Raw genomic sequence first — 18,638 nt, forward strand, 5'->3', positions numbered from 1 at the left:
AATAGTTGTTACATTAGTCATGATCTTCCAAAACTCTCTCGATTCAGGAATTGTCCCCTTGGAGTGGAAAATTGCCAGCGTCACTCCACCATTTAAGAAGGGTAAGTGAGATAAACTAGGAAATTATAGGCCTATTATTCTAACGTCAATTGTGGGAAAGTTACTAGAATCTGTTATTAGGGACAGAGTGACTGAGCATTTGGAGAAATATGAGCTGATCAGAGAGAGCAAGCATGGATTTGTAAAGGGTAAGTCATGTCCAACAAACCTAGTTGAATTCTTTGAGGAGGTAACTAATGTGATAGATAAGGGAGTGTCCATGGATGTTATTTATATGGACTTCCAGAAAGCATTCGACAAGGTTCCACATAAGAGAGTGTTAACAAAAATAAGATTACATGGAATTGGAAGCAACCTATTGGCTTGAATAGGGAATTGGTTAGGAGGTAGGAGACAGAGAGTAGGGATAATGGGTATGTACTCAAATTGGTAGGATGTGACTAGTGTGTCAAGGGATCTGTACCAGGGACACAGCTTTTTACTATATTTATAAATGACTTGGATGAAGGAATAGAGGGCCATATATCTAAGTTTGCTGATGACACAAAGTTAGGTGACACAATAAATAGTGTAGATGGGAGCAGAAAGTTGTAAAGAGACATTGATAGATTAAGTAAGTGGGCAAAACTGTGGCAGATGGAGATCAAGGTGGGAAAGTGTGAAGTCATTCACTTTGGACCTAAGAAAGATTGATCAGAGTATTTTCCAAATGGCAAGGAGCTAGGAACTGTGGATGAGCAGAGAGATTTAGAGGTCAAAATACAAAAGTCACTAAAAGCTGGTGGACACAAAAAATAATTAAAAAGGCTAATGGAATACTGGCCTTTATCTCAAGAGGGCTGGAATACAAAGGAGTGGAAGTTATATTACAGCTGTACAGAGCTCTGGTTAGGCCTCATCTGGAGTACTGCATTCAGTTCTGGGCACCACATCTCAGGAAGGATATATTGGCCTTGGAAGGGGTGCAGCGCACATTCACCAGAATGATACCAGGTCTAAAAGGGTAAAGTTATGAGGACAGGTTAATAGAATTACATAGATTGTACAGCACAGAAACAGGCCTTTTGGCCTACAGGTCTATGCCAGTATTTATGCTCCACACTAGCCTCCTCCCACCTTACTTCATCTCACCCTGTCAACATATCCTTCTATTCCTTTCTCCCACATGTACTTATCTAGCTTCCCCTTAAATGCATCTATGCTATTTGCCTCAGCTACTCCATGTGGCAGCAAGTTGCACATTCTAACCACTCTCTGGGTAAAGACGTTTCTTCTGAATTCCTTATTGGATTTATTAGTGACTACCTTGTATTTATGACCCCTAGTTTTGGACTCCCCACAAGTGTAAACATCTTCTCTATGTCTACCCTATCAAACCCCTTCATAATTTTAAAGTCCTCTCTTAGGTCACCCCTCAGCCTTCTCTTTTCTAGAGATTGGGCTCAGCTGTGATGCCCACATAGACACCCCTTGGTCAAATATCTTGCTTACACTCAGTGTCGGAGCCCAGATGAAGAATGGCCATTTGGGTGAGGTACGGAGGCCTGCCAGCACCTGTGGAATTGTACCCCTGCATGAGTCACTGCCTCCTTGAGAGAAAATTGCAAAAACTAGGCTTGTGTTCCCTTGAATATAGAAGATTAAAGGATGATCTAATTGAAGTGTTTAAGATGATTAAAGGATTTGATAAGGTAGACAGAGAGAAATTATTTCCTCCGGTGGGAGAGTCCTGAACAAAGGGGAATAACCTTAAAATTAGAGCTAGGCCGTTCAGGGGTGATGTCAGAAAGCACTTCTTCACACAAAGGGTAGTGGAAATCTGGAACTTGTTAGATAACTTAACTGTCCGATGACTTCAGAGGGGGCGTTAACCGTGTTACTTGATAAATGTAAGGATATAAATGAAAGAGCGCAAAACAAACAAAACACAGCAGATTTGAAGAAGACTGACCACGCTGCGTTGCTGGCCAGAGACTCGGACCGGGTAATACCAACATTGATTCTGTTAATTGTTGCTTAAATACTGTGTATTGTTGATTTGGCTAATGTTACAATAAAGCCTTGTTATACCTAATTGGGAGTGCCAAGCCGAATCATTGGCAGGGTGACCTAAGACTGAACGTCCCCGACACCCAGCCTGACAAAGTCTCTCCCCCAAAAAGCTGTTGAGGCTAGGTCAATCGAAAATTTCGAAATTGAGATTGATAGATTTTTGTTAGGCAATGGTATTAAGGGTTATGGAACCAAGGCGGGTAGATGGAGTTAAGATACAGATCAGCCATAATCTAATTCAATGGCAGAACAGGCTTGACAGGCTGAATGGCCTACTCCTGTTCCTCTGTTCCTATCATCCATACCTGTTCCCAATCAGGTAGCTATCCAGGTCCTCTATGAGGATGCTGTGTATAACACATTTCTAATTCTTTGCAATTCTATCTGTAACACACTCTTACCTAAATGTTTCAGTATGTACAGGAGTGAAGCAATCATGACAGTGTATAACAAGTGTAAACTGATGAGGGAGTTCCCAGATACTTCTAAAATCCATCTCCTGACCTGCCATTTTGGACAACATGGGGGTGAATTTCCTTGTGGTGATTTGTGCCGCTCTTACGCCATTGGAAAAAGATTTGCACTCACTAGTGGTCAGAAGAGGTATTTACACAAGGGCTTCCTGGGTCAGCTCATTTGCTTACCCTTTGGAGCAGTGATTGGCATAAATTCCGTGTAAAACAGATGCAAGCTGCTGTAGTACATGGAAACTGGAGTGCTTTAAAAAGACAGTTCAGCCTGCATACTTCAGCAGCAGACTGGAAGACAACTAGGTAAAGAAAGAACAGTGTTTGGCTCTCAGGTAACTTCACTACCTGCTTCATCAACCTTTTTCTCATACTTTTCAAGAATGTCTACAGCAGGACCCTCTGGAGCAAGCAGCCCAAACAAGGTAGCCGGATGTGGCACCCAGGCACAGAAATTTTCTGACATACACTTCCAAGCCTTCCTTGAGGAGATAGATTTAAGGAGGCACAGGCTCCTGGGTGTCAATGCCAGCAAGCCTGCCTGTAAGGGGATGGTACTGGCAGCGAGCGCTCTCACTCCTAGAACTGCCGACCAGCGCCGTAAGAAGTTCAACGACCTCAGCAAGGCAGGAACGATAACACTCCCCCTTTTCTTCCTTGCTCACCCTGGGCACTGGCACACTTCTCACTCTCTTAAATCAACACTTGAACTCTGAATCTTGCACAATAGTTACCCAGCTCCTCTGACAAACAATTAATTGCATTCACAACCAGAAAATTCACTCCTCCATAGAAACAGGGGCACAGGAGAAGGAAGATGATGATAAGGAGGAGGAGCTGATGTGAAAAAACAGACACTTAACAACCTTCTGATCAAATGATAATGATGAAGATGATCAGGAAGGAGATGACAGCGGACTGAAGACCATCCATATTTCCTGCACAGACCTGCTCCCTGTTACTCTGCTTAAACCCCCTCCAATGTGCCCCCAGCATCATTTGCTTCCTCAACCCCAGGCACCAGCTTAGGCAACTAGGGATGAGCAATAAATATTGCCTTACCACTGATGCCCATATCCCAAAACAAAAAATAAGATTGCTAATTAAGAACACTGCCTGTACCGCTCTGCCTGCTGGACAAGGAGAGACAATCTCCCAGTTAGAAGACTCTGTTGGTTTTTTCTCTGCAGATTATAGTGTCAAAATTACTGTTGGAGATAATAGCAGACAAGTATGACAATTATCTGTTCACTATTTTAATGATGTGGAGATGCCGGTGATGGACTGGGGTGGACAAATGTAAGGAATCTTACAACACCAGGTTATAGTCCAACAATTTTATTTTAAAATCACAAGCTTTCGGAGATTATCCCCTTCGTCAGGTGAATGAGTGAAAGGTTCTCAAATCGCATATCTTATATTAGGCTGGGACACCATCACACCAATCAAAAGGTGTCGTTGGTGTTCAAACATGCCAGTCACGGAGAACAGGATAGCTACCAGTGCCACGGGCTAGTCAGAGTAGGAATGACAGATTAGCTAGGATGAATACGTGGCTTGAGAGATGGTGCCAGAGGGAGGGATTCAAATTCCTGGGCCATTGGAACCGGTTCTGGGGGAGGTGGGACCAGTACAAATTGGACGGTCTGCATCTGGGCAGGACTGGAACCAATGTCCTAGGGGGAGTGTTTGATAGTGCTGTTGGGGAGGGTTTAAACTAATGTGGCAGGGGGATGGGAACCGATGCAGGAAGTCAGTGGGAAGTAATGTGGTGACAGAAACAAAAGGCAGTAAGGGAGAGTGTACAAAACATGACCGGACAGATGGTCTGAGAAAGCAGGGCAAAGACCAAGGGAAGTCTAGATTAAACTGCATTTATTTCAATGCAAGAAGTCTGATGGGCAAGGCAGATGGGTACATGGGACTGGGATGTTATAGCTATTACTGAAACATGGCTAAGGGAGGGGCAGGACTGGCAGCTCAATGTTCCAGGGTACAGATGCTATAGGAAAGATAGAGCAGGAGGTAAGAGAGGAGGGGGAGTTGCGTTCTTGATTAGGGAGAACATCACGGCAGTAGTGAGAGAGGATATATCCGAGGGTTCGCCCACTGAGTCCATATGGGTAGAACTGAAAAATAAGAAGGGAGAGATCACTTTGATAGGATTGTACTACAGACCCCCAAATAGTCAACGGGAAATTGAGGAGCAAATATGTAAGGAGATTACAGACAGCTGCAAGAAAAATAGGGTGGTAATAGTAGGGGACTTTAACTTTCCCAACATTGACTGGGACAGCCATAGCATTAGGGGCTTGGATGGAGAGAAATTTGTTGAGTGTATTCAGGAGGAATTTCTCATTCAGTATGTGGATGGCCCGACTAGAGAGGGGGCAAAACTTGACCTCCTCTTGGGAAAAAAGGAAGGGCAGGTGACAGAAGTGTTAGTGAGGGATCACTTTGGGACCAGTGATCATAATTCCATTAGTTTTAAGATAGCTATGGAGAATGATAGGTCTGGCCCAAAAGTTAAAATTCTAAATTGGGGAAAGGCCAATTTTGATGGTATTAGACAGGAACTTTCAGAAGTTGATTGGGAGAGTCTGTTGGCAGGCAAAGGGACGTCTGGTAAGTGGTAGGCTTTCAAAAGTGTGTTAACCAGGGTTCAGGATAAGCACATTCCTTATAAAGTGAAGGGCAAGGCTGGTAGAAGTAGGGAACCTTGGATGACTCGGGAGATTGAGGCCCTAGTCAAAAAGAAGAAGGAGGCATATGACATGCATAGGCTGCTGGGATCAAGTGGATCCCTTGAAGAGTATAGAGATTGCCGGAGTAGAGTTAATAGAGAAATCAGGAGGGCAAAAAGGGGACATGAGATTGCTTTGGCAGATAAGGCAAAGGAGAATCCAAAGAGCTTCTACAAATACATAAAGGGCAAAAGAGTAACTAGGGAGAGAGTAGGGCCTCTTAAGGATCAACAAGGTCATCTATGTGCGGAACCACAAGAGATGGGTGAGATCCTAAATGAATATTTCACATCGGTATTTACGGTTGAGAAAGGCATGGATGTTAGGGAACTTGGGGAAATAAATAGTGATGTCTTGAGGAGTGTACATATTACAGCGAGGGAGGTGCTGGAAGTCTTAACGCGCATCAAGGTAGATAAATCTCCGGGACCTGATGAAATGTATCCCAGGACGTTATGGGAGGTTAGGGAGGAAATTGCAGGTCCCCTAGCAGCGATATTTGAATCATCGACAGCTACAAGTGAGGTGCCTGAAGATTGGAGGGTAGCAAATGTTGTGCCTTTGTTTAAGAAGGGCGGCAGGGAAAAGCCTGGGAACTACAGACCGGTGAGCCTGACATCTGTAGTTGGTAAGTTGTTAGAGGGTATTCTGAGAGACAGGATCTACAGGCATTTGGAGAGGCAGGGACTGATTAGGAACAGTCAGCATGGTTTTGTGAGAGGAAAATCATGTCTCACGAATTTGATTGAGTTTTTTGAAGGGGTAACCAAGAAGATAGATGAGGGCTGTGCAGTAGACGTGGTCTACATGGACTTCAGCAAAGCCTTTGACAAGGTACCACATGGTAGGTTGTTACATAAGGTTAAATCTCACGGGATCCAAGGTGAGGTAGCCAATTGGATACAAAATTGGATTGACGACAGAAGTCAGAGGGTGGTTGTAGAGGGTTGTTTTTCAAACTGGAGGCCTGTGACCAGCGGTGTGCCTCAGGGATCGGTGCTGGGTCCGCTGTTATTTGTTATTTATATTAATGATTTGGATGAGAATTTAGGAGGCATGGTTAGTAAGTTTGCAGATGACACCAAGATTGGTGGCATTGTGGACAGTGAAGAAGGTTATCTAGGATTGCAACGGGATCTTGATAAATTGGGCCAGTGGGCCGATGAATGGCAGATGGAGTTTAATTTAGATAAATGTGAGGTGATGCATTTTGGTAGATCGAATCGGGCCAGGACCTACTCCGTTAATGGTAGGGCATTGGGGAGAGTTATAGAACAAAGAGATCGAGGAGTACAGGTTCATAGCTCCTTGAAAGTAGAGTCACAGGTGGATAGGGTGTTGAAGAAGGCATTCGGCATGCTTGGTTTCATTGGTCAGAACATTGAATACAGGAGTTGGGATGTCTTGTTGAAGTTGTACAAGACATTAGTAAGGCCACACTTGGAATACTGTGTACAGTTCTGGTCACCCTATTATAGAAAGGATATTATTAAACTAGAAATAGTGCAGAAAAGATTTACTAGGATGCGACCGGGACTTGATGGTTTGACTTATAGGGAGAGGTTAGATAGACTGGGACTTTTTTCCCTGGAGAGTAGGAGGTTAAGGGGTGATCTTATAGAAGTCTATAAAATAATGAGGGGCATAGATAAGGTAGATAGTCAAAATCTTTTCCCAAAGGTAGGGGAGTCTATAACGAGGGGACATAGATTTAAGGTGAGAGGGGAGAGATGCAAAAGGGCCCAGAGGGGCAATTTTTTCACTCAAAGGGTGGTGAGTGTCTGGAACGAGCTGCCAGAGGCAGTCGTAGAGGTGGGTACAATTTTGTCTTTTAAAAAGCATTTGGACAGTTACATGGGTAAGATGGGTATAGAGGGATATGGGCCAAGTGCAGGCAATTGGGACTAGCTGAGTGGTATAAACTGGGCGACGTGGACATGTTGGGCCGAAGGGCCTGTTTCCATGTTGTAACTTCTATGATTCTATGATTCTATGAACAGTACGTCCCAGTACACTGAATATACATTGTGTCAATTACACAGACAGAGAGAAGGAGACCCAAATGGCAGAGAGAGAGAGTATTAAAAACAGATAACTTTTTTTTCCCCCTTTTGCTGGTGGGGTTACGTGTTGCGTGACATGAACCCAAGATCCCGGTTGAGGCCGTCCTCATGGGTGCGGAACTTGGCTATCAACGTCTGCTCGACGATTTTGCGTTGTCGTGTGTCTCGAAGGCCGCCTTGGAGAATGCTTACCCGAAGATCGGTGGCTGAATATCCTTGACTGCTGAAGTGTTCCCCGACTGGGAGGGAACCCTCCTGTCTGGCGATTGTTGCGCGGTGTCCGTTCATCCGTTGTCGCAGTGTCTGCATGGTTTCGCCAATGTACCATGCTCCGGGGCATCCTTTCCTGCAACGTATGAGGCAGACAACGTTGGCCGAGTCACAGGAGTATGAACCATGTACCTGGTGGGTGGTGTCCTCTCGTGTGATGGTGGTATCCGTGTCGATGATCTGGCATGTCTTGCAGAAGTTGCCGTGGCAGGGTTGTGTGGTGTCATGGACGCTGTTCTCCTGAAAGCTGGGTAATTTGCTGCTAACGATGGTCTGTTTGAGGTTGGGTGGCTGTTTGAAGGCGAGTAGTGGAGGCGTGGGGATGGCCTTAGCGAGGTGTTCGTCGTCATCGATGACACTATTTTAATGGAGGCATTATCCCATTGATTTTAAATGGATTAATACCTCAATTAAAGAAGAAGGAAGAGGACTGTTATAAAATGCAATAAATGTGTTTTTTACGAACAGTAATTTCTTCCCTTTTATCATATACAATATCAATCACATTCAATCTACAATATCATATGAAAACCAAAAACATATACAGTGTATGAATTCACCAAACAGCATTATTTTAACTCTGGCATTAAGTTGTTTATAATACCGGCATTAAAAGAAAATCAATTGGGAAATCTAGGCTCGTAATCATAAATTAACAGCTTTTTATTTATACAGATACTGGAGGTTAAATTGGATAAGGCCCGATACTAGGCGCGGGCGGGAGGCGCGGTGCGCGGTTAACCTGCACCCAGTGTTAGCGATGCAAGCAGCAGGCAAGATTCATGCTCCATCCTCATTACCATGATTCCCACGTGCAGCCAGTGCTACCCACATTGTTGAGTAGATGAATACACCAGCAGGAGGCTCGATATGGGGCGCAGCCGGCACTAGGTAAAGGCAGCCTGCCCCTCTTAAAGGGAAGGTGCACTGTCAATGGAAGCAATGCAGGATGGCAGGCAGAAAGGCTGGAGTGGCAAGAGATCGTTCCCTGAGGTTCTCCGACAGCACACTGGAGGCCTTAGTGGAGGGAGTACAGGAATGGAGAGCCCGTATCTGCAGGGTGGAAGGTGACCCTCCAGACACCAGCTGCGGAGGCAGTGGGAGGAAGTGGCCATGGAGGTGAGTGGCAGGAGTATAGCACTACACATGTGGATACAGTGCTGAAAAATGTTCAATGATTTTACACAAGTGGTCAAGGTGAGTGAATGCAAGTGCCAAGTGGCACATCCTACCAACCACAGCACTGCTCCACGCACGGCACCCCCATCACCCACCCACCAACAAACGCTGCCCATCTGTACGCAACGCTGCACTTCAGATGCTGCATATCACCCTCACATAGAAGCACTCTTGCAATCCACACACCCACCACTCACAAGTCTCACACACACTGGCAGCTATTCTACCATGATCGGCACATCACCCAAACACATTGCAGGACACTGACTGATACACTTTCCTGCGTCTTGCAAGAGAAAGTGATGCATAACAGCCGGTGGACCAAAACTCCTGAGGGAGGACAGGCACGCCTACACGTCCTCACCCCCTTTGAGAAGACCATGCTACACATCATTGGGCGGGATGTCACTGCAGCCATGGCCACTGGCAGCGCTGGAGGTCCCGACGAAGGGGGTCATGCATACCTAATCCTCCTTCTCATTTCCGACATCTCCCTCATCCCATAATCTTTTTTGACGCATGTGCTGCAGATGGTGTCAGCACACCGTCTTACTCACTCCTATCCCCGCAATAACTCAACCTGTTTCCTTTGTCATTGGTGGTTCCCAAGAACTAGAGCCAGCACCATCCGAGGTGGAGGAGGAGGAGGAGACCAATAATGAAGCTGCAGCGTCACTTGATCTGACACTTGCTTCCACCAGCTCAGATACTGACACTGCGTGTCCTTTAGAGTCATAGAGTCATAGAGTTATACAGCACGGATAGAGGCCCTTCGGCCCATCGTGTCCGCGCCGGCCATCAGCCCTGTCTACTCTAATCCCATATTCCAGCATTTGGTCCGTAGCCTTGTATGCTATGGCATTTCAAGTGCTCATCCAAATGCTTCTTGAATGTTGTGAGGGTTCCTGCCTCCACAACCCTTTCAGGCAGTGAGTTCCAGACTCCAACCACCCTCTGGGTGAAAAAGTTCTTTCTCAAATCCCCTCTAAACCTCCCGCCTTTTACCTTGAATCTATGTCCCCTTGTTATAGAACCCTCAACGAAGGGAAAAAGCTCCTTAGTATCCATCCTATCTGTGCCCCTCATAATTTTGTACACCTCAATCATGTCCCCCCTCAGCCTCCTCTGCTCCAAGGAAAACAAACCCAATCTTCCCAGTCTCTCTTCATAGCTGAAGCGCTCCAGCCCTGGTAACATCCTGGTGAATCTCCTCTGCACCCTCTCCAAAGCGATCACATCCTTCCTGTAGTGTGGCGACCAGAACTGCACACAGTACTCCAGCTGTGGCCTAACCAGTGTTTTATACAGCTCCATCATAACCTCCTTGCTCTTATATTCTATGCCTCGGCTAATAAAGGCAAGTATCCCATATGCCTTCTTTACCACCTTATCTACCTGTTCCGCCGCCTTCAGGGATCTGTGAACTTGCACACCAAGATCCCTCTGACCCTCTGTCTTGCCTAGGGTCCTCCCATTCATTGTGTATTCCCTTGCCTTGTTAGTCCCTCCAAAGTGCATCACCTCGCACTTTTCCGGGTTAAATTCCATTTGCCACTGTTCCGCCCATCTGACCAACCCATCTATATCGTCCTGCAGACTGAGGCTATCCTCCTCGCTATTTACCACGCTACCAATTTTTGTATCATCAGCGAACTTACTGATCATACCTTTTACATTCATATCCAAGTCATTAATGTAGACCACAAACAGCAAGGGACCCAGCACCGATCCCTGTGGTACCCCACTGGCTACAGGCTTCCAGTCACAAAAACAACCTTCGACCATCACCCTCTGCCTTCTGCCACTAAGCCAGTTTTGTATCCAAAGTGCCAAGGCACCCTGGATTCCATAGGCTAGGATAGAGGGGGGATCTGCATGTGGTGAGACACCGGGCACAAATGCACAGGAGGTGGGGTTGGGAAAACAGATACCACAGGTGCCAGGTTGCCAGAGGGCAAGATCGCACAATGGTTCTGCTGCTGAGACGTCAGATGATGACTTTGATGGGCCAGGCTACGGAAGAAGGCTGATGGACGTACACCACTAAATCCTTGGCACACTGGAAAGCCTGCCAGAAAGCTTGTGCACAATGTCAAGGAGCATGTAGGAATCCACCTTAACTTGGCACAGGGCTTTGCACAGAGCTTGGTGCCCATCCTTACCCACATGGAACGGGCGGTCACCTCCATCATCACACCTGTGGAACCAACCATGATGCAGCGCCTGATGGCCGATGTCGTGGCTTCCATCGCAGCACAAACCGATGTCATCAAAGATCTGCATGCTTCAGTTGAAGCTCAAACTGCTGCTTCGGAAGCTCAGGCTGCTGCTATCGTGGCCTTGAGTACCATTATGGAACGGGGCTTCCAGGGCATCACAGCACTCTAGCAATCCGTTCTCCAGCCGATCATCAGGAATGTTGAGGAGCTGCCCCGTGCGAGAGGCAGTGGCGCCATGGCAGTCGAACCCGCTGTCCTCTCTCCGGACGATAGCATTCCTGCTCCCACCCCTGCCACTCCGCCAGTGCCCTTGCTGTTGCCTGTCAGTCAGCCAGGCCAGACTGCTGCAGCCCAGGCTGAGATGGTGCAGTTTGAAGCCGAACCCTCCCGACCCAGAGCTGCTCGAGGTCGTCCTCCAAGGCCATCTGCATGCTCCTCAATTGAAGGTCAGCAGCCGTCCACCACCCATGTTCCAGCCACTGGGGAAGCACCTCGTAGGAGCACTAGGAAAGGCAGAGGCACACGAACAACAGACACCAAGGGAATACACAAGGGTGAATAGTCTAAAGTTTAATACTACCTTTAATGTGTTAAATTATAAATATGGATTTGAAGTTGCAGTTGTTGGTGGCTTTTATTTATGTGATGAACTGCGTGAGGAGGCAATGTGTAATCATATGGAGGATGATGTCATGGTCATGCGGGAGAGGACAGGTGGGGAGTTCAGGACTATTGTTGACTTGGGAGGTGTCGTTGAGGTTACTGATATCGCTCATGAATAAGGTGAGCACGCAGAGCCTTGGCAGACAGGGCCTGTGCACCTTGATGCCTCCTTGCGTCTTCCTCCATTTCCCCCTCCATCTCCTTCTCCTCCCCCTCTGTCTCCTCCTCTGCCTCCTCAGCCTCTTCCTCCTCCTCCTCCTCTGCTTCTAGCTCAGGGTCTTGGCGGATAGACGGTGACAAGGGCTGTGCCCTCATAAGGGCGAGGTTGTGCAGCATTTTGCAAACCATGATGAATCTTGACACCCGCTCAGCGGAGTACTGCAGGGCTCCACCAGAACCGTCCAGGCAGCGGAAGTGTGGAAGAGGCTTACGGTGAGCTCGACGATGTTCCGTGTGGCCACATGGCTCCCGTTGTAGGCCTGCTCTGCACGTGTGCGTGCGTGCCTGACCGGAGTCATGAGCCACCTCATGAGGGGTAGCCCTTGTCACCCAATAGCCAGCCTTAGACTTACCGAGCCGGTGCAAAGATAGTTGGGACATTAGACAGCCGCATAATGAAGGCGTTGTGACTGCTGCCATGGTAGCGGGCATTGACCTGCACGATGCGCTGTGTGTGGTTGCACACCAGCTGCACATTGAGGGAGTGGAACCCATTTCTGTTCATAAAGATGACCGAGTTGAGATGTGGAGCATGCATGGCTATATGCGTGCTGTCAATGGCACCCTGCACCATGGCGAAGCCAGCAATGCGAGCAAACCCTTGTGCTCACTTGTTCTGCTTCTCTCTGTCAAGAGGAAAAATGATGAACCTGTTGTGCAGCTCGTACAGTGCCTCTGTGACCTCCTTTTTGCGGCATTGCACTGCAAACTGTGAGATGATGCACATATCGCCAGCAGAGGCCTGAAAGAATCCAGGGCCATAAAAGTTCAGCACCACGATTACCTTGACAGCCACAGACAATGCTGTCCTTGGCCTGCTCTGAGGCTCCAGTTGTGGCTGCAGCAGTTGACATATCTCCCGCCACAACCTCTTTGGTGAACCGCAGCCATCGGATGCACTGATCTTCGCTCATGTTGAGGTAAGAGTATTGTTCCCTGAAGGCCCTCATGGGATATGGCCTGCTGCTCAGCGCCCTGCGCCTCCTCCCCCTCCCCCTTCCCCCTCCCCCTTCCCCCTCCCCCTTCCCCCTCCCCCTCCCCCTCCCCCTCCCCCTTCCCCCTCCCCCTCCCCCTTCCCCCTCCCTCTCCTCATAGCTCGACCTGCTCTGCGTGGCCTCTCTGCATGCTCACAGTCATGTTCTATGCCCAGCGAGAGCCCTAGGAGGCCACCCATGGTTGCCAGGAATCTTGTTCAGCACACTGTTGTAAATGACACCAACAGTAATGCAGGACCTGCCAAACCACTCTTTATATACTATAGCACTCTATCCAAGTATAGGCATCTTCAACAAACACGTACAATTGTACCAGCAGCCAGAAGTAGTAATCCAGCCACTAACCTGCAACACCTGCATGATCCCTTTAAATAGAGCTAGTAGGGGGGTCCACCAGGCAGTCTAAGACATGTTCAGGTGTTCGTGGTTAAGAAAGTTCGTTGGCTGGAGCGTTGAGTGCCAAAATGCCGTCTATCCCTTTAAATCAGCACACTGATCTAACGCATATTCTCTCCACTTTACAAGATGCTGGTGTTCATTATCTGCACGTGTGCAAACACCTTTACCAAAATGGTGTCTGGCGCAAGTCATGCTAGAAATGTTCGCATGCATCCCGGACACCATATTGGGACCTTAGGAGGCCGCATAGTGCCTGAAAAACGGGCGCTACACAGCTCAATTTCTAGCCCACTATATCTAAATCCTAAACCACAGCTGACTCAACAAAAGGAGAAAGCTTCTATTTTATCTATGGTGGAGGATGAAATTGAGGAACAGGAGATGTTGAATGCCACTGTATCATGGAATATTTTTCAATATAAATGGGATGTAACATTGACAACAAAAGAGAAGCCAGGGGAACAATTCCAATCTTGCAGGATCCTTCGGGAGCATCTCAGAAAAGGATTAGGTTATCGAAACTTGCATCTCAAATTCACGATGTGGCACATCGTCCACAGGGGTCGATTTGTCCTCACAGCCCTGCTCCACCCAAACATTGTGATAGTCAAAGTCAAGGGAATGCCAATGTTTTTGATGCTTTTCAGGCTGACTTTCAAAAGAATGCAAGTTGGCTGAACAATGTACGCCAAGCAGGTTGGTTCTCCCAATCATTTGCTGACTTCAACAATCTGCCACCTGCAACCTCTTCCATGCAGCTCATTATTGCCATCAGTCATACCTCCTCAGAGTACTCTGTCATTCTCCTGAAATTATTGAGGCAGTCTTGAGTGCAACTGTAGTTGACGTGTCACCTCATTCAAATGCTGAACCTGTGAACCATCCTTGCAGTAATGCTTTCAATGAGTGCCAATTTGGCCTCCTAAGGTCCCAATATGGTGTCCGGGATGCATGCGAACATTTCTAGCATGACTTGCGCCGGACACCATTTTGGTAAAGGTGTTTGCACACGTGAAGATAATGAGCAGTATTGAGGCGCAGTGCACATTCACAGTCAGATCTGATGCCAGTGATAGGAGAACCTAGTCATTTTCGCATGAAGACTAGGATAAGTGGAGATTAGTGGAAGTGGGTAATGTGCTCCCAAAATAATCTTCCCAGGAAATCACACAAGGACCATTGTAAACTTGAAAGACTAATATTTCATTGACTTTTTAATTTCATGAACGAGATGAGACATGTTGAAAAATCCTTCTTTACACAGAGATTTTAGCAATGGGAAGAAACATCCTTGAATTCGAATCATGGTGGAAAACCTATGTTAAAAATCAAAGGTTGACTAAACTTTGAATACTCAGCTACATATCTGCAATTAAAACAATCACTTTCAAACACAGTACATTAGTAATTCATACCCTAATAAGAACATAAGAAATAGGAGCAGGAGTAGGCCATACGACCCCTCAAGCCTGTTCCGCCATTCAAGCAGATCATGGCTGATCTTCAACCTCAACTCCACTTCCCCGCCCAAACCCCATATTTCCAAAAATCTATCTATCTCAGCCTTGAATATATTCAACGACTGAGCATCTACAGCCCTCTGGGGTAGAGAATTCCAATTATTCACAACCCTCTGAGTGAAGAAATTCCTCCTTATCTCAGTCCCAAATGTCTGACCCCTTATCCTGAGACTATGTCCCGTAACTCTAGACTCTCCAGCCAGGGGAAACATCCTCTCAGCATCTTCCCTGTCAAGCCCTCTTAAAATCTTATATGTTTCAATGAGATCATCTCTCATTCTTCTAAACTCCAGACAATACAGGCCCATTCTATTCAATCTTTCCTCATAGGACAATCCTCTCATCCCAGGAATCAATGTAGTGAACCTTCGCTGGACTGCCTCTAAGGCAAGTATATCCTTCCCTAGGTAAGAGACCAAAACTGCACACAGTACTCCAGGTGTGATCTCACCAAAGCCCTGTACAATTGCAGCAGGACTTCCTTATTCTCGTACTCCAACCTCCTTGCAGTAAAGGCCAAAATACCATTTGACTTCCTCATTGCTTGCAGTACCCGTATGTTAATTTTCTGTGTTTTGTATACAAGGACACCCAATCCCTCTGAACACCAACATTTAATAGTTTCTTACCATTTAAAAATGTTTCTGTTTTTCTATTTTTCCGACCAAAGTGAATAACCTCACATTTCCCCACATTATACTCCATCTGCCACCTTCTTGCCCACTCACTTAACCTGTCGATATTCCTTTGCAGACTCTTTGCATCCTCCTCACATCTTACTTTCCCAACTAGCTTTGTATCGTCAGCAACTTGGATACATTACACTCGATCCCTTCATCTAAGTATTAATGTAGATGTAAATAGCTGAGGCCCAAGCACTGATCCCTGCGGCACCCCACTAGTTACCATGTGTCAACCCACAAATGACCCATTTATTCTTACTCTCTGTTTTCTGTCCGTTAACCAATCCTCAATCTATGCTAACACAATACCCCCAATCCCATGTGTCCTAATCTTGTGTAACAACCTCTAGTGCCTTATCGAATGCCTTTTGAAAATCCAATATACTACATCCACTGGTTCCCTCTTATCTACCCTGTTAGTTATACTCTCAAAAAACTGTAATAGATTTGTCAAATACAATTTCCCTTTCATAAAACCGTGTTGACTCTGCCTAATCATATTATGATTTTCTAAGTCCCCGGTTACTACGTCCTTAATAATGGGTTCTAGCATTTTCCCTACTATTGATCTGAATGCTTTCTTTCGTGATATTAATGAATAACAGGAGATTTCAATGCAAATATTAAAGGGAATGTTGGTCTTTTCTTTTTGCAGTTATGTAAAATATTGTCAGTGCAGGCTTCTATCTTATATAGATATAAAGAAAAAAGAACTGCAAATGCTAGCAATTGAAATAAAAGCTGAACATTCTGGATATATATACCAGATCTGCCAGCATCTAAAAAAAGTGGGTAAATGTTTTGAGTTACTAGTTCTGATGAAGGGTCTAAATCTGAAATGTAGACCCAACTTTTCTCTTTTTTTCCAGCATTTTTGTTTCTCTTTGCATTTTATGCACATAGAGAAGGTGAGATAGTCAAATTTAAATGTGATTAGTTGAACTCATTGCTGTGGTGCTCCTGTGATCAAAATGAATAATCTGCTAAAAATATAGAATTACATAGAATTTACAGCACAGAAACAGGCCATTCAGCCCAACAGGTCTACGCTGGTAATTTTTTTTATTCGTTCATGGGATGTGGGCGTCGCTGGCGAGGCCAGCATTTATTGCCCATCCCTAATTGCCCTTGAGAAGTTGGTGGTGAGCCGCCTTCTTGAACCGTTGCAGTCCGTGTGGTGAAGGTTCTCCCACAGTGCTGTTAGGAAGGGAGTTCCAGGATTTTGACCCAGCGACGATGAAGGAACAGCCGATATATTTCCAAGTCGGGATGGTGTGTGACTTGGAGGGGAACGTGCAGGTGGTGGTGTTCCCATGTACCTGCTGCCCTTGTCCTTCTAGCTGGTGGAGGTCGCGGGTTTGGGAGGTGCTGTTGAAGAAGCCTTGGCGAGTTGCTGCAGTGCATCCTGTGGATGGTACACACTGCAGCCACTGTGCGCCAGTGGTGAAGGGAGTGAATGTTTAGGGTGGTGGATGGGGTGCCAAACAAGCGGGCTGCTTTGTCCTGGATGGTGTCAAGCTTCTTGAGTGTTGTTGGAGCTGCACTCATCCAGGCAAGTGGAGAGTATTCCATCACACTCCTGACTTGTGCCTTGTAGATGGTGGAAAGGCTTTGGGGAGTCAGGAGGTGAGTCACTCGCCACAGAATACCCAGCCTCTGACCTGATCTTGCAGCCACAATATTTATATGGCTGGTCCAGTTAAGTTTCTGGTCAATGGTGACCGCTAGGATGTTGATGGTGGGGGATTCGGCGATGTTAATGCCGTTGAATGTCAAGGGGAGGTGGTTAGACTCTGTCTTGTTGGAGATGGTCATTGCCTGGCACTTGTCTGGCACGAATGTTACTTGCCACTTATGAGCCCAAGCCTGGATGTTGTCCAGGTCTTGCTGCATGCGGGCTCAGACTGCTTCATTATTTGAAGGGTTGCGAATGGAACTGAATACTGTGCAATCATCAGCGAACATCCCCATTTCTGACCTTATGATGGAGGGAAGGTCATTGATGAAGCAGCTGAAGATGGTTGGGCCTAGGACACTGCCCTGAGGAACTCCTGCAGCAATGCTCTGGGGCTGAGATGATTGTCCTCCAACAACCACTACCATCTTCCTTTGTGCTAGGTATGACTCCAGCCACTGGAGAGTTTTCCCCCTGATTCCCATTGACTTCAATTTTACAAGTCTCCTTGGTGCCACACTCAGTCAAATGCTGCCTTGATGTCAAGGGCAGTCACTCTCACCTCACCTCTGGAATTCAGCTCTTTTCTCCATGTTTGGACCAAGGCTGTAATGAGGTCTGGAGCCGAGTGGTCCTGGCGGAACCCAAACTGAGCATCGGTGAGCAGGTTGTTGGTGAGTAAGTGCCGCTTGATAGCACTGTTGACGACACCTTCCATCACTTTGCTGATGATCGAGAGTAGACTGATGGGGCGGTAATTGGCCGGATTGGATTTGTCCTGCTTTTTGTGGACAGGACATACCCGGGCAATTTTCCACATTGTCGGGTAGATGCCAAAGTTGTAGCTGTACTGGAACAGCTTGGCTAGAGGCGCAGCTAGTTCTGGAGCACAAGCCTTCAACACTACAGCTGGGATGTTGTCGGGGCCCATAGCCTTTGCCGTATCCAGTGCACTCAGCCGTTTCTTGATATCACATGGAGTGAATCGAATTGGCTGAAGACTGGCTTCTGTGATGGTGGGGATATCGGGAGGAGGCCGAGATGGATCATCCACTCGGCACTTCTGGCTGAAGATGCTCCACATGACCCTCCTTCCACCCTACTTCATCTAACCCTATAAACATAATACTTCAGTGGATATTAAGAAAGCATGTATAATTACCATTTAGAACAACTAACTAGGACTCATGCTAATTGGGAGAGAAAGCAGAATATTATAAATAAAAACTTGGGAATATTGAATTGTGCAGTTCCTGCTGCATCTGGAGTCATTCTGCCTTCTCCCAAAGTTATAATTCAAGTATTGGTTACAGTCTCCATACAAATAATCAGTGGTAAATTTAAGTAATTATGCTTTCTTTTTACTATGGAAAAATATCAAAATAACTTTGTTACTGAATACTTGAGAAATATAAAGTTGATTTTCAGTA

Source organism: Heptranchias perlo, chromosome 14, assembly GCF_035084215.1.
Source record: "Heptranchias perlo isolate sHepPer1 chromosome 14, sHepPer1.hap1, whole genome shotgun sequence".
NCBI classification, from domain to species: Eukaryota; Metazoa; Chordata; class Chondrichthyes; order Hexanchiformes; family Hexanchidae; genus Heptranchias; species Heptranchias perlo.